Below are 15,866 nucleotides of genomic sequence, written 5' to 3'. Positions count from 1 at the left end.
GCAGTCTGCGGTGCTGCTGAGCTGACAGTGTCCAGCAGGTCCGTCATCAGTCATTACATAATAAATATATAATATATACCTGTCCGGCTGCAGTACTAGTGATATTATATATACATATATATTGATTTCATCTCATTATCATCCAGTCTATATTATCAGCAGACACAGTACGTTAGTCCACGGCTGTAGCTACCTCTGTGTCGGCACTCGGCAGTCCATCCATAATTGTATACCACCTACCCGTGGTTGTTTTTTTTTTCTTTCTTCTTTATACATACTGCTATAGTAGCTTACTGTAGCAGTCTGCGGTGCTGCTGAGCTGACAGTGTCCAGCAGGTCCGTCATCAGTCATTACATAATAAATATATAATATATACCTGTCCGGCTGCAGTACTAGTGATATTATATATACATATATATTGATTTCATCTCATTATCATCCAGTCTATATTAGCAGCAGACACAGTACGGTAGTCCACGGCTGTAGCTACCTCTGTGTCGGCACTCGGCAGTCCATCCATAAGTATACTAGTATCCATCCATCTCCATTGTTTACCTGAGGTGCCTTTTAGTTGTCCCTATTAAAATATGGAGAACAAAAATGAGGTTCCAAAATTAGGGAAAGATCAAGATCCACTTCCACCTCGTGCTGAAGCTGCTGCCACTAGTCATGGCCGAGACGATGAAATGCCAGCAACGTCGTCTGCCAAGGCCGATGCCCAATGTCATAGTACAGAGCATGTAAAATCCAAAACACCAAATATCAGTAAAAAAAGGACTCCAAAACATAAAATAAAATTGTCGGAGGAGAAGCGTAAACTTGCCAATATGCCATTTACCACACGGAGTGGCAAGGAACGGCTGAGGCCCTGGCCTATGTTCATGGCTAGTGGTTCAGCTTCACATGAGGATGGAAGCACTCAGCCTCTCGCTAGAAAAATGAAAAGACTCAAGCTGGCAAAAGCACCGCAAAGAACTGTGCGTTCTTCGAAATCCCAAATCCACAAGGAGAGTCCAATTGTGTCGGTTGCGATGCCTGACCTTCCCAACACTGGACGTGAAGAGCATGCGCCTTCCACCATTTGCACGCCCCCTGCAAGTGCTGGAAGGAGCACCCGCAGTCCAGTTCCTGATAGTCAGATTGAAGATGTCAGTGTTGAAGTACACCAGGATGAGGAGGATATGGGTGTTGCTGGCGCTGGGGAGGAAATTGACCAGGAGGATTCTGATGGTGAGGTGGTTTGTTTAAGTCAGGCACCCGGGGAGACACCTGTTGTCCGTGGGAGGAATATGGCCGTTGACATGCCTGGTGAAAATACCAAAAAAATCAGCTCTTCGGTGTGGAAGTATTTCAACAGAAATGCGGACAACAGGTGTCAAGCCGTGTGTTGCCTTTGTCAAGCTGTAATAAGTAGGGGTAAGGACGTTAACCACCTCGGAACATCCTCCCTTATACGTCACCTGCAGCGCATTCATAATAAGTCAGTGACAAGTTCAAAAACTTTGGGTGACAGCGGAAGCAGTCCACTGACCAGTAAATCCCTTCCTCTTGTAACCAAGCTCACGCAAACCACCCCACCAACTCCCTCAGTGTCAATTTCCTCCTTACCCAGGAATGCCAATAGTCCTGCAGGCCATGTCACTGGCAATTCTGACGAGTCCTCTCCTGCCTGGGATTCCTCCGATGCATCCTTGAGTGTAATGCCTACTGCTGCTGGCGCTGCTGTTGTTGCTGCTGGGAGTCGATCGTCATCCCAGAGGGGAAGTCGTAAGCCCACTTGTACTACTTCCAGTAAGCAATTGACTGTCCAACAGTCCTTTGCGAGGAAGATGAAATATCACAGCAGTCATCCTGCTGCAAAGCGGATAACTGAGGCCTTGACAACTATGTTGGTGTTAGACGTGCGTCCGGTATCCGCCGTTAGTTCACAGGGAACTAGACAATTTATTGAGGCAGTGTGCCCCCGTTACCAAATACCATCTAGGTTCCACTTCTCTAGGCAGGCGATACCGAGAATGTACACGGACGTCAGAAAAAGACTCACCAGTGTCCTAAAAAATGCAGTTGTACCCAATGTCCACTTAACCACGGACATGTGGACAAGTGGAGCAGGGCAGGGTCAGGACTATATGACTGTGACAGCCCACTGGGTAGATGTATGGACTCCCGCCGCAAGAACAGCAGCGGCGGCACCAGTAGCAGCATCTCGCAAACGCCAACTCTTTCCTAGGCAGGCTACGCTTTGTATCACCGCTTTCCAGAATATGCACACAGCTGAAAACCTCTTACGGCAACTGAGGAAGATCATCGCGGAATGGCTTACCCCAATTGGACTCTCCTGTGGATTTGTGGCATCGGACAACGCCAGCAATATTGTGTGTGCATTAAATATGGGCAAATTCCAGCACGTCCCATGTTTTGCACATACCTTGAATTTGGTGGTGCAGAATTTTTTAAAAAACGACAGGGGTGTGCAAGAGATGCTGTCGGTGGCCAGAAGAATTGCGGGACACTTTCGGCGTACAGGCACCACGTACAGAAGACTGGAGCACCACCAAAAACTACTGAACCTGCCCTGCCATCATCTGAAGCAAGAAGTGGTAACGAGGTGGAATTCAACCCTCTATATGCTTCAGAGGTTGGAGGAGCAGCAAAAGGCCATTCAAGCCTATACAATTCAGCACGATATAGGAGGTGGAATGCACCTGTCTCAAGCGCAGTGGAGAATGATTTCAACGTTGTGCAAGGTTCTGATGCCCTTTGAACTTGCCACACGTGAAGTCAGTTCAGACACTGCCAGCCTGAGTCAGGTCATTCCCCTCATCAGGCTTTTGCAGAAGAAGCTGGAGACATTGAAGGAGGAGCTAACACAGAGCGATTCCGCTAGGCATGTGGGACTTGTGGATGGAGCCCTTAATTCGCTTAACAAGGATTCACGGGTGGTCAATCTGTTGAAATCAGAGCACTACATTTTGGCCACCATGCTCGATCCTAGATTTAAAGCCTACCTTGGATCTCTCTTTCCGGCAGACACAAGTCTGCTGGGGTTCAAAGACCTGCTGGTGAGAAAATTGTCAAGTCAAGCGGAACGCGACCTGTCAACATCTCCTCCACATTCTCCCGCAACTGGGGGTGCGAGGAAAAGGCTCAGAATTCCGAGCCCACCCGCTGGCGGTGATGCAGGGCAGTCTGGAGCGACTGCTGATGCTGACATCTGGTCCGGACTGAAGGACCTGACAACGATTACGGACATGTCGTCTACTGTCACTGCATATGATTCTCTCACCATTGAAAGAATGGTGGAGGATTATATGAGTGACCGCATCCAAGTAGGCACGTCACACAGTCCGTACTTATACTGGCAGGAAAAAGAGGCAATTTGGAGGCCCTTGCACAAACTGGCTTTATTCTACCTAAGTTGCCCTCCCACAAGTGTGTACTCCGAAAGAGTGTTTAGTGCCGCCGCTCACCTTGTCAGCAATCGGCGTACGAGGTTACATCCAGAAAATGTGGAGAAGATGATGTTCATTAAAATGAATTATAATCAATTCCTCCGTGGAGACATTGACCAGCAGCAATTGCCTCCACAAAGTACACAGGGAGCTGAGATGGTGGATTCCAGTGGGGACGAATTGATAATCTGTGAGGAGGGGGATGTACACGGTGATATATCGGAGGATGATGATGAGGTGGACATCTTGCCTCTGTAGAGCCAGTTTGTGCAAGGAGAAATTAATTGCTTCTTTTTAGGTGGGGGTCCAAACCAACCCGTCATTTCAGTCACAGTCGTGTGGCAGACCCTGTCACTGAAATGATGGGTTGGTTAAAGTGTGCATGTCCTGTTTATACAACATAAGGGTGGGTGGGAGGGCCCAAGGACAATTCCATCTTGCACCTCTTTTTTCTTTCATTTTTATTTGCGTCATGTGCTGTTTGGGGAGTGTTTTTTGGAAGGGCCATCCTGCGTGACACTGCAGTGACACTCCTAGATGGGCCAGGTGTTTGTGTCGGCCACTAGGGTCGCTTAGCTTACTCACACAGCTACCTCATTGCGCCTCTTTTTTTCTTCTTTGCGTCATGTGCTGTTTGGGGAGTGTTTTTTGGAAGGGCCATCCTGCGTGACACTGCAGTGCCACTCCTAGATGGGCCCGGTGTTTGTGTCGGCCACTAGGGTCGCTAAGCTTAGTCACACAGCTACCTCATTGCGCCTCTTTTTTTCTTTGCGTCATGTGCTGTTTGGGGAGGGTTTTTTGGAAGGGACATCCTGCGTGAGACACTGCAGTGCCACTCCTAGATGGGCCCGGTGTTTGTGTCGGCCACTAGGGTCGCTTATCTTACTCACACAGCTACCTCATTGCGCCTCTTTTTTTCTTCTTTGCGTCATGTGCTGTTTGGGGAGTGTTTTTTGGAAGGGCCATCCTGCGTGACACTGCAGTGCCACTCCTAGATGGGCCCGGTGTTTGTGTCGGCCACTAGGGTCGCTAAGCTTAGTCACACAGCTACCTCATTGCGCCTCTTTTTTTCTTTGCGTCATGTGCTGTTTGGGGAGGGTTTTTTGGAAGGGACATCCTGCGTGAGACACTGCAGTGCCACTCCTAGATGGGCCCGGTGTTTGTGTCGGCCACTAGGGTCGCTTATCTTACTCACACAGCTACCTCATTGCGCCTCTTTTTTTCTTTGCGTCATGTGCTGTTTGGGGAGGGTTTTTTGGAAGGGACATCCTGCGTGACACTGCAGTGCCACTCCTAGATGGGCCAGGTGTTTGTGTCGGCCACTAGGGTCGCTTAGCTTACTCACACAGCTACCTCATTGCGCCTCTTTTTTTCTTCTTTGCGTCATGTGCTGTTTGGGGAGTGTTTTTTGGAAGGGCCATCCTGCGTGACACTGCAGTGCCACTCCTAGATGGGCCAGGTGTTTGTGTCGGCCACTAGGGTCGCTTATCTTACTCACACAGCTACCTCATTGCGCCTCTTTTTTTCTTTGCATCATGTGCTGTTTGGGGAGGGTTTTTTGGAAGGGACATCCTGCGTGACACTGCAGTGCCACTCCTAGATGGGCCAGGTGTTTGTGTCGGCCACTAGGGTCGCTTAGCTTAGTCATCCAGCGACCTCGGTGCAAATTTTAGGACTAAAAATAATATTGTGAGGTGTGAGGTATTCAGAATAGACTGAAAATGAGTGGAAATTATGGTTTTTGAGGTTAATAATACTTTGGGATCAAAATGACCCCCAAATTCTATGATTTAAGCTGTTTTTTAGTGTTTTTTGAAAAAAACACCCGAATCCAAAACACACCCGAATCCGACAAAAAAAATTCGGTGAGGTTTTGCCAAAACGCGGTCGAACCCAAAACACGGCCGCGGAACCGAACCCAAAACCAAAACACAAAACCCGAAAAATTTCAAGTGCACATCTCTAATTTCATTACCACCTGTCACCCAGCCTCCAGCCCAGTTCTGCCCCACTGATGACCATGAGAATACTCCTGAAGACCCTCTCTGTGACCTGTTTAGCTGCTGTATTTTTTTTTCTGTTGTTTATTCAGCACAGTGAACCATTGACTCTTATATATACAGTTACATACAGCAATACGTACAAACATAGCACTTACTCTTATTTAAGATTCCCAGTATGGATCAAAGAAACGTATTGGCATTAGCTGCACAATGCAACTTCTTTTTCTTTCTTTTGTTCTATTTTTTTTTTGTATGCCTCTGTATCAGCACTTTCTACCATATCGCAAAGAAATTGGCGCCCAAAGGGAAATTGAACTAAACACTCTGAACCTGTCATTCAAGAGGACTAGGTTACTATGACAACCGTGCCTATTATAAGTGGAGCTCGTGAATTCTATATCTGTGTCTCTGTTACTTGCAGTTTAAGAGGTTTGTAAGTATGTCTCACAAAGGACGCAGAGCAGAATCTAAATGTGCACATATCAAAACTATCACTAGTGCTTAATTACCAGCGTTCAGTTGCCAGAATTATTTGAATAAGTTTCTTTTTTTGGCTGCCTACAGGGATAATCTTCAAAAGGTCAAAAAGTTGAGATGGATTTATCGTGTATACTTCACTTATTTATTTGAACTTTGAATTATTAAAAGATATTGCGGCACTGGAATTGAATTTCTTATATTCTTGAAAAATACAGTACTTCTATTTTGCTGTTAAACTGTGTTTCTGCTATGTTAGCTTGTTGTTACATTTGCTGGCAGTATTAGCTGTTAGAGATCATTAGTTGTCATTACTTAATTTATGTGACATCTCATTATCACATTCTCTAGTACAGAGATAAGCACTTCTCCGCACTCCTGCTGTGGTTGTACTACATTTCCCATGATGCTTGGCCAGCCATTTTGAATCTTGCTGCTTTTCACATTTGTTTGATGTGAGAGAAATTAGGGTCTTTATTATTTATTAACCCAATACAAGATTATTTTGCCAAACTATAACAGTTGGTAATTAAGGTAGAATTCAGATCCACAGCCCTACACCATCGTGGTTCTGCTGGGATGTAGTTACTATCCTGGCGGTTGGATCCCGATCGCCGAGAATGCCGACAGCTGCACCAAGGGGCTTTCTAGCACTCGTCATGATGTCGGTATTCTGACCAACGGGATTCCATACCCAACCCGTTCTGATAGCCAAAGGAATTGTTAGCAAATAAAAATATTTTTATGCAGTTCATTGTCTAAAGGTACACAGTAAGGATATAGAACTATAAAAGAAAACAAACCTATGACTGTCTGCTACCTTATTTATTCCTATTTTTAGGCAGATCTGATGCCCACATGTACAGTACCTCCTAAAAGTGTAAAGGTAAAATTAGGTAAAAATATGCCCAAACTTCGATCTGCCCAAACCCAAGGTCCTGCTCCAACCAAGTACGCTCACTTTCTGGCAAAGCTCCACCCATTTCAACAGAGGCCACACCCATTTTGTGATTCACACAATAGGACTGGCCATTGAAACTGGAGCGGTTGGCAGGTATAGTCTATATGTAAATTACTTTCATTTGGATAGGTAAAGAAAAAGCCTTAAGTCGATAAGTGTGCTAAAATATAGTCGCCAAGTTTATGGATCCCTGGTAGTCAAAAGCCCCCACATAATTACCCCCACACACACACACACACACACACACACACACACACTTTAATGCCTCTGAGCATACACTGGATCAAACAGTATCGCAATCCTTGTATAAGAATGTTAAAAATTGTTGTGACAAACAGTAGCCAATCAAAGCACCATAACATTCACCAGCTTACTCCGACTGTGTACCTGGTACAGAAATCATATTGCTCTTTATATGCTTTTAGAGATATTTTCTGCAACTACTGTATGGGGTGGTTTTATCCATCTCAGCAAAAAGCGTCCCCAGCAGTGTGAATTCCACTCACAGCTTATTATAGACAGCAAGGGCTTTGTATCTCACTTTATTCTTACCAGTCACTTGGATATTTTGAAAGCCATAGAACAAATTGTGGCAAAAGCCGATTGACCAAGATCCAGTTTGTGAACACGAACGCCATCTGCGGCCCAGCAGGGTGAAAATAGAGGTCACAACAAAGATTTCAGTAAATAAGTGTTTACTAGGTATAATACTCAAAAAGAAGTAATTTAGCACAGAGAGAAATGCATTAAGGTTATTCCAGAAAGAGTATCAGCGGCTTCTTTCTATGGGCCTGGTAATTAAAACGTTGTGGTTTGAGACCAAACAATAATTTGATATTGCTTTATCTTGCTGCTAATGGCAATTTTATTTCGCTTGTCCACCGAGTGTAGAAAACTGCAGAAAAAGGAATTAAGTAATGAAATTGTGATGTCTAGAGACATGCTACACTGTGCACGGCTGTTCTGTCTGCCTGGCAATGACATTTTCCCTGGTTTATACTTAAACATGGTGTCTTATTTGATGCAGTCTGTACTTATACTCAAACCTTACACATATGAAGATTTTAACGACTTTGGGGGTTATTCAGAGTTGGATGTTATGTTGCTCAAATTGCAGACAGATGATTCACGACCGTCTGCACATGTGACGCGATCGCATCATGCACACGCAGACGTTCACAGTGCAAATGCATCCCCGGAAGGATGCCATCGCAATGTGATTGACAGGCGGAGGGCAGTCGGAGTTGGCGACGAGGCATTGGTGGGGAGTGCTGCTAGAAATGCAGGTGTGTCATGGCCTGTTTTGGGGTGGATGGAGGACGTTGCCTGCATTTCCTGGAACCTGGCTGCGTACACAGGGGTCGACCTCTATTTGCTGCTTTCTGCTGGGCGGTGATACACATGCTGGGTGGCCTTGCCCTGTGCTCGGCAGCACCCAGCATGCAATTTTATCAGTAACAGTTTTTGCATTTTTTGCATAACCCCTTTATCATTATTTCCCTCTCTGAGGAGAGAAATGTAATAGTGTTGACATAAAAAAAATCTGTTTGTTATAATTTAACAATATTTTATTTCTGTGGCATCTGATATCCCTTTTTCACCAAAATACTGGGTCCAACCAGGGCCGTAACTAGATGTGTGCCAGTGGTGCCTGGCACACAGCACATATGCACTGTGGACGCAAGACCACCGGCAACACCCATTCAGCTGCACCTTCACCACCGCCGCACTGTGTGGTCCGTCCACCCGCCTGTCTGCCTCCCCAGCCGACGTTGCATTGGCGCCCCGGCTACCTCTTTTAACACCTCCCGCCGTCCTCTTAGTCCCCCAGCCAGTGTCTTCTGTGAGAGCCCACCAAGTCCACACACACTCTCTCTCTCTCCCCCCCGCCCTCCCCAGCATTGTAAAAGGGGCTCTGTGTGGGATTGTGCATAATAGGGGTTCTGGTGTAATGTGTAAAAGAGAGCTCTACCTCCCATAATGTGTATAATAGGGGTTCTGCTGTAATGTGTAAAAAGGTGGACCCTGCCTGCCTAATGTGTAAAAAGGTGGACTCTGCTGCCGTAATGTGTAAAATGGGGACTCTGCTGCCGTAATGTGTAAAAAGGGGACTCTGTATGCTGCAACGTGTAAAATGGGGACTGTGCCTGCCTAATGTGTAAAAAGAGGGACTCTGTTGCTGTAATGTGTAAACAGGGGGACTTTGCTGCTGTAATGTGTAAAATAGGGACTCTGCTGCCGGAATGTGTAAAAAGGGGGACTCTGCTTCCGTAATGTGTAAAAGGGGACACTACCTGCTGTAATGTGTAAAAGGGGGCTCTACCTGATGTAATGAGTATAAGGGAGCTCTGCCTGCTGTAATGGGTAAAAGGAGACTCTACCTGCCATAATGTGTGATAGGGGCTCTACCTGGAGTAATCTGTAAAATGGGGCTCACCTGGTGTAATGTGTAAAAGGGGACTCTACCTGCCGTAATGTGTAAAAGGGGACTCTACCTGCCGTAATGTGTAAAAGGCGACTCTACCTGCCGTACTATGTAAATGGGTACTCAACCTGCCGTAATGTGTAAAAGGGGGCTCTACCTTCCGTAATGTGTAAAAGGGGACTCTACCTGCTGTAATGTGTAAAAGATGGCTCTACCTGCTGTTATGTGTAAAAGGGGACTCTACATCCTGTAATGTGTGATAGGGGCTCTACCTGGAGTAATGTGTAAAATGGGTCTTTACCTAGTGTAATGTTTAAAATGGTCTCTACCTGGTGTAATGTGTTTAAGTGGCTCTAATGCATGGCGTAAATTGATTAATGGAGAATACTGTACAGGATAATATGAATTGGTATTATTTTGTGGCCATGCCCCTATATTTTTGTCGCTCGACGTAGGTGCGCACTGGCCTTATTTTAAATATGGCGGGGCGCCAATGCTGTTTCTCACACACAGCGATAAAATGTCTAGTTACGGCACTAGTCCAACCGGTGTTACAGCTATGTCAGATCCCATTAACACCAAAGGATTGCCTGGCATATTGGCGGGTAGACCCTTTTCACACTGCATCCATGTGCTACCAGCGCTTGGGGATTACATCATCTCCAAACGCTGGTGATTCGGCTCTCCATAGGCTTGTAACGGGACCCGTGTCAGATGACCAGGGTCACTCTTTTTAAACTGCACCATTATCTGGGTTTAACCCTGGTAGTTACCCAGGTTGAGTTCCAGATTAACTGGACATGGGTTATTTTTCGGGTACCCTTTTCCACTGAGCTGTGACCCAGGTTGACCCGGCAATAACTCGGGTTATTGCGGCAGTGGAAAAGGGATATGAGTAATACCCCTTTCAGGCCGCATAAAACAGGCCACAAATTGGCTCCCAAAGAAAAATAACCCAAGTGTGTGAATTCACATGGCAAGACTAGATGGGCCAAGTGGTTTTTATCTGCCCCAACTTACTGATTACGAGAGAGGTTTCCCGCAGAAAATGAGGCAAAATGTTATCTTCCTGGTGTCGAATCTCACATGTTTTGGATTGCATAAAAGTCCCTCTCTCGTGATTCGGGCACAATTTTATAGAGGACACTGGACATTTTGTGTGTGTGTGTGGGGCTGTGAGCTGCAGCAAGTCTGTGATGGTTTACTAAAGTAACATTACGGAAGAGGGGAGGTATACAGTAGCCATATACTGTACTATAATTTAAATAATTAAGAAAAACCTAAATACCTTAAGATAGGAGTCATGGCTGGAGCAGGAGCACTGTCTTAAAGCAAAGCCAGTAAAGGGGCACTGTTTCAATCATAGGCCGTGAAATAATGGGAGCTGAGTTTAGCGTCCGGGAAAAAGACGCACTAGCTCGGACATTATAATGTACTCGGCTAATGTAATGGCATGTGTCTTTTGTGCTCACAATGCAAATCGGATCTGACTTCAGACGGCTTTTTTTAGACCAGGAAGCGTCTGATTTTTTCAGTCCAACCAGAAAGCGTCTGTTATTTTACTAGTTCCACAGTGATAGAACGTGACCCATTGGCACCAAAAAGTCCCATGATAAAAGCAACACACACTCTAAATGAACCCCAAGTCTCCAGGATGCACAAGCAACTTATGGTGATTTAAATGAAATGCAACATGGCTATATTCTGTGTGTAATAGCGGCTGTATCAGCATACCAAATTATGCGTGGCTGGAAAATACTGTAGCATAACATTTTGCAAGCAGATACAGTTGTGCACACTATTTTAATCAGCAAAAGAAGGTACAATTCGAGGCCACAGGCCCCAATCAGCAGAGACTTTGTAGAGACAAACGGGCACCACCGGATGGGGGGTAGTAGGTCGCCAGTGTGGTCGGGTGGCCGGGTGATAGATATGAGGACAGGGTAATCAACACTACCTGAATAGTGACAAGGCTGCAGGAGCTGGTGAAAAGTGTGTCTGCCTCCCTTGCCACCCAAGCCATGCCCCCCATATGTTGTGAAATTTGTTTGAGATCTGCCATGCCATTTGCAAGTAGGTATTTCACCTAGCATTGATATGTATATAGAGTATTTCTGATGTGTGCCTCCCATTTGGTGACTTTCCTTTTAATTTGTATACATTAGCGAGTTACCATATTTTATAATATACCCATTTTGTTACACTCAAGCACTACCCCTGATGAAGTCAAGAAAGACGAAACGCATTGGGTTTAGAAATCTTTGTTCACAACTCTATGAAGTCATAATATATACAAGCTTGCGTTCTCTTTAGGATAGTACAAGGAGTGGCATTAATATATTCCATCTAACAGATAAAGTGACACTTGACCTCCAGCAATTGGATTCAAAGAAAATGTGATTAAGTACTGTATTGAAAGATTTGTCATTTGCAATTATTATTAATAAAATTATAATATTTTCTGGGATGTTATTATAGGGCATAGCAGTTAAAGATATATCAAATTTGCCAGTTGGGAATAATTAGATAGCCATTATATTGTGTCTATCTTAGAGCCCTTTTGAATATCATTTCTATAGTATATATACAGCATAATAGTAGATGACAATCCAGGGACTGTACACAAGCCGACTGCAAGCTAATAAAGTGATCTGATGTTACGGTCCTCTATTAGACCTTTCTCAAAGATAAATAACCAACAAATAGTGCTCACCTTAAATAGACAGCAAGGCAGAGCCAGATTAAGACTTGTAAGGGCCCTGGGCAGGGCCGGATTAACAATGGGGCGGATGGAGCTGCAGCTCCAGGCCCCCTCTTCAAAATAGGCCCACAGGATCCCCTGCAGATGGAAACAGGAAAACATTTTTTTTCCTGTTTTCCTGTTCAGTAGCCGTCTGATGTCTCGCCCCCTTGAGATAAGGCACAAGCGCCGGCCAGCGTGCAAGACAGCAGCAGCCAGCAGCGGACTTGCCTGTCTGGAAGTCGGGTGACTTTCTCTGCCGAGTCCGGCTCCTGCTGCTTGCTGAATGTTAGGATTTTTTCTCTCAAAGGGGCGTGGTCACGGACCCGTGATTAGGCCACGCCCCCGACTGTGCCTGGTCTGTCTTTATTGCCCCACTGCTTTCTTCTTCTGTGTCCCGCTCGCTCAGTAACGGGGTGGGTGGGGGGAACAGGCTGTGTGTGTGTAGGGACTGGGGGGGGGGGGACAGGCTGTATGTGTAGGGACTGGGGGGGGGGGTGAACAGAGTGTGTGTAGGGACTGGGGGGAATAGACTGTGTGTATGTGTAGGGACTGGGGGAACAGGCTGTGTATGTGTGTGTGTGTAGGGACTGGGGGGAAGGAACAGGCTGTGTATGTGTGTGTGTAGGGACTGGGGGGGACTGTGTGTGTATAGGGACTCGGGGGAACAGGCTGTGTATGTGTGTGTGTAGGGACTGGGGGGGAGGAACAGGCTGTGTATGTGTGTGTGTAGGGACTGGGGGGGACTGTGTGTGTGTATAGGGACTGGGGGGAACAGGCTGTGTATGTGTGTGTGTAGGGATGGGGGGGGAAACAGGCTGTGTATGTGTGTGTGTGTGTGTGTGTGTGTGTGTGTAGGGACTGGGGGGGGCAGGCTGTGTGTGTGTGTGTGTGTGTGGGGACTGGGGGGGGAACAGGGTGTGTGTGTGTGAGTGTGTGTGTGTGGGGACTGGGGGGGGCAGGCTGTGTGTGTGTAGGGACTGGGGGACGACAGGCTGTCTGTGTGTAGGGACTGGGGGGGCAGGCTGTGTGTGTATGTAGGGATTAGGGGGGGGGGGGGGGGACCAGCTGTGTGTGTAGGGCATAGGTGCCGATTCCGTGGATGCTCGGGCCCGGTAGCACCCACGGAAAGTGATGAGCATCCAGTGCCGGTGCTCAGGGCAGCAGGCCCAGGGCACCGTGCCGCACGGACAGCACAGCGGCAGCAGCACACTACAGCCCTGGGAGCTGCCTGTATTCCCAATCCACACTGCCCTGGAGCAAAGGTGACAGAGAATAGGCACGGACCAGTTAACATCCTAGGTGCGGATTGGCCAAGGCTCCTCACTGGGAAGATTTTGGCATTTGGCCCCGTCCCCCTGTTTGATCACTCTCGTTAGATGGACATTTACTACCTGCCGTCGGCTCTGCACCTCCTGCTATGGGATGGGAAACTGGAGGAAAATCCTGTAAATCTTCTGGAGGTATGTCTCAGCCATTTACTAGGTACTGTGTAAGCAGTTGTGGGGTGCCATGTTGACTATGTTTATACAAATATGGGGTTATGTTATTAATGTGTACAGTCTTTTGTTGCAAGGCATATGTGAGACCCATAGTTGTTCTTGTTTAATTTTTCATTTCAATTTACCCTCCCTCTAAACGTCCCTCCCTCTTAGCGTCCCTGCCCTCACCCTCCCTCCAACTCCCCCTCAGCGTCCCTGCCCTCACCCTTCCTATAACTCTCCCTCAGCGTCCCTGCCCTCACCTTCCCTGTAAGTCCCCCTTCAGAGCCCCTGCCCTCAGCCTCCCTCTAACTCCCCCTCAGCGTCCCTGCCCTCACCCCCCCTCCAACTCCCCCTCAGCGTCCCTGCCCTCACCCTCCCTCCAACTCCCCCTTAGCGTCCCTGCACTCACCCTCCCTCCAACTCATCCTCAGCGTCCCTGCCCTCACCCTCCTTGTAACTCTCTCTCAGCGTTCCTGCCTTCACCCTCCCTGTAAGTCCCCCTTCAGAGCCCCTGCCCTCAGCCACCCTCTAACTCCCCCTCATCGTCACTGCCCTCACACTCAGCCGAAGAGGGGGGGGGGGTTGATTTTGCCGGGTGTTGGATGCCACGCTTCAAGGTGCTGGCGCCGCTGTTTGTCATAGTGTGATAGGCGCAGCGGCAGCCGACAGAAACAGAGCAAGGAGAGCGCCTCTCCCATCCGGCGCCTCCCTGCTTTTGCAGACCCTGCTGAGCGGCTTGCACCAGGCCTGACAGCGTGTATATATAGATAGATATAGATAGATATAGAGTGAGAGAGAGAGAAGAAAGAATGGAAGTGTAATACCACCAGAAAAATGTATAACCTGCATCACATACTGTAGTAAAGGCTAGGGCATGGGTCTTCAACCTGCGGCCCTCCGGGTGCTGTGAAACTACACATCCCAGCATGCCCTGCCACAGTTTTGCTATTAAGGCATGCTAAAACTGAGGCAGGGCATGCTGGGATGTATAGTTCCACAGCAGCTGGAGGGCCGCAGGTTGAAGACCCATGGGCTAGGGTGTGGATCATAGGGTCGACCACACTTAGATTGACCACTATTAGTAGACAGCGACTAGGTCGACACCCGAAATAGGTAGACGCGGTCATTAGGTCGACATGGAAAAAGGTCGACATGAGTTTTAATTTAAAAATTGCTATCGTTTTCTTCGTAAAGTGACCGGGAACCCCAGTTAGTGCACCGTGTCCCCTTGCATGGCTGACAAGGTGCCTCGCTCCGCTACCGCACGGGTTACTATTCCCAGTCGTAGTCCACGTGGATCGTAACATATGAAAAAGTTTAACAAATAATAAATAAAAAAAAACTCATGTCGACCTTTATCCATGTCGACCTAGTGACCATGTCGACCGAATGCACGTCGACCTAATTACTGTCAACCTAAGTGTGGCTGACGTACAGACCGGATACCGAAGGCTATGAATTATATATTCACCTAAAGTGTCAATGCTTTGATGCCGTTCTGGAACAATTTCAAGACCACCAACAATCACACAAGCCGCTCTCAAAGCAGAAAGTACCGGCATTTACTTGTCGGCTTGAGATCGGCTGCACTAATTATCGGCAGTCTTGAAAATGGTCCGGAAGGGGACTGAAACATTGATGCCGACATTGTGAACATGTCAATATTCTGCAGAAGCTGACATAGTCCATGCTGACATTTCAAAAATGTTGACATCATAACTTCTGACATTGGAATTGTTGACATGCTGACCGCATCCCATAAATACAATACCACACTTTACTGCACAAATCATTATACACAACACAGCTGCAGTGATGCGTCGCAACCAAAATGTTGCCTTTAAAATTAAAACGTGCCATACTCTGTAATCAGCAAATGTGATTCCGCGCCTCTGCTTACCTGCTACAGCACGCAGACACTAGGGGCATTTACTAAAGGTTCTAACAATGAAAAGTGGTGATGTTGCCCATAGCAACCAATCAGATTCTGACTATCATTTATCTGGGATGCATTAGAGAAACGATAGACAGAATTTGAATGGTTACTATGGGCAACATCACCAATTTTCATTTTTAGAACCTTTAGTAAATGAACCACTAGGACCCAGGATGGCTTTGACTCAGGCAAAGAACAATGGTGGTCATTCCGAGTTGTTTGCTAGCTGTTTTCGGTCGCAGCGCAGCGTTTAGTCAAAAAAGCGGCACTTCTGCTCATGTGTAAGTGCCGCAATGCGCATGTGCGACGTACTTTCACAACAGCCGATGTAGTTTCACACAAGGTCTAGCTACGCTTTTCAGTCGCACTGCTGACCGCAGAGTGATT

Source organism: Pseudophryne corroboree, chromosome 10 (assembly GCF_028390025.1).
Source record: "Pseudophryne corroboree isolate aPseCor3 chromosome 10, aPseCor3.hap2, whole genome shotgun sequence".
Taxonomy (NCBI): domain Eukaryota; kingdom Metazoa; phylum Chordata; class Amphibia; order Anura; family Myobatrachidae; genus Pseudophryne; species Pseudophryne corroboree.
Note: the sequence above shows the minus strand (reverse complement) of the source record.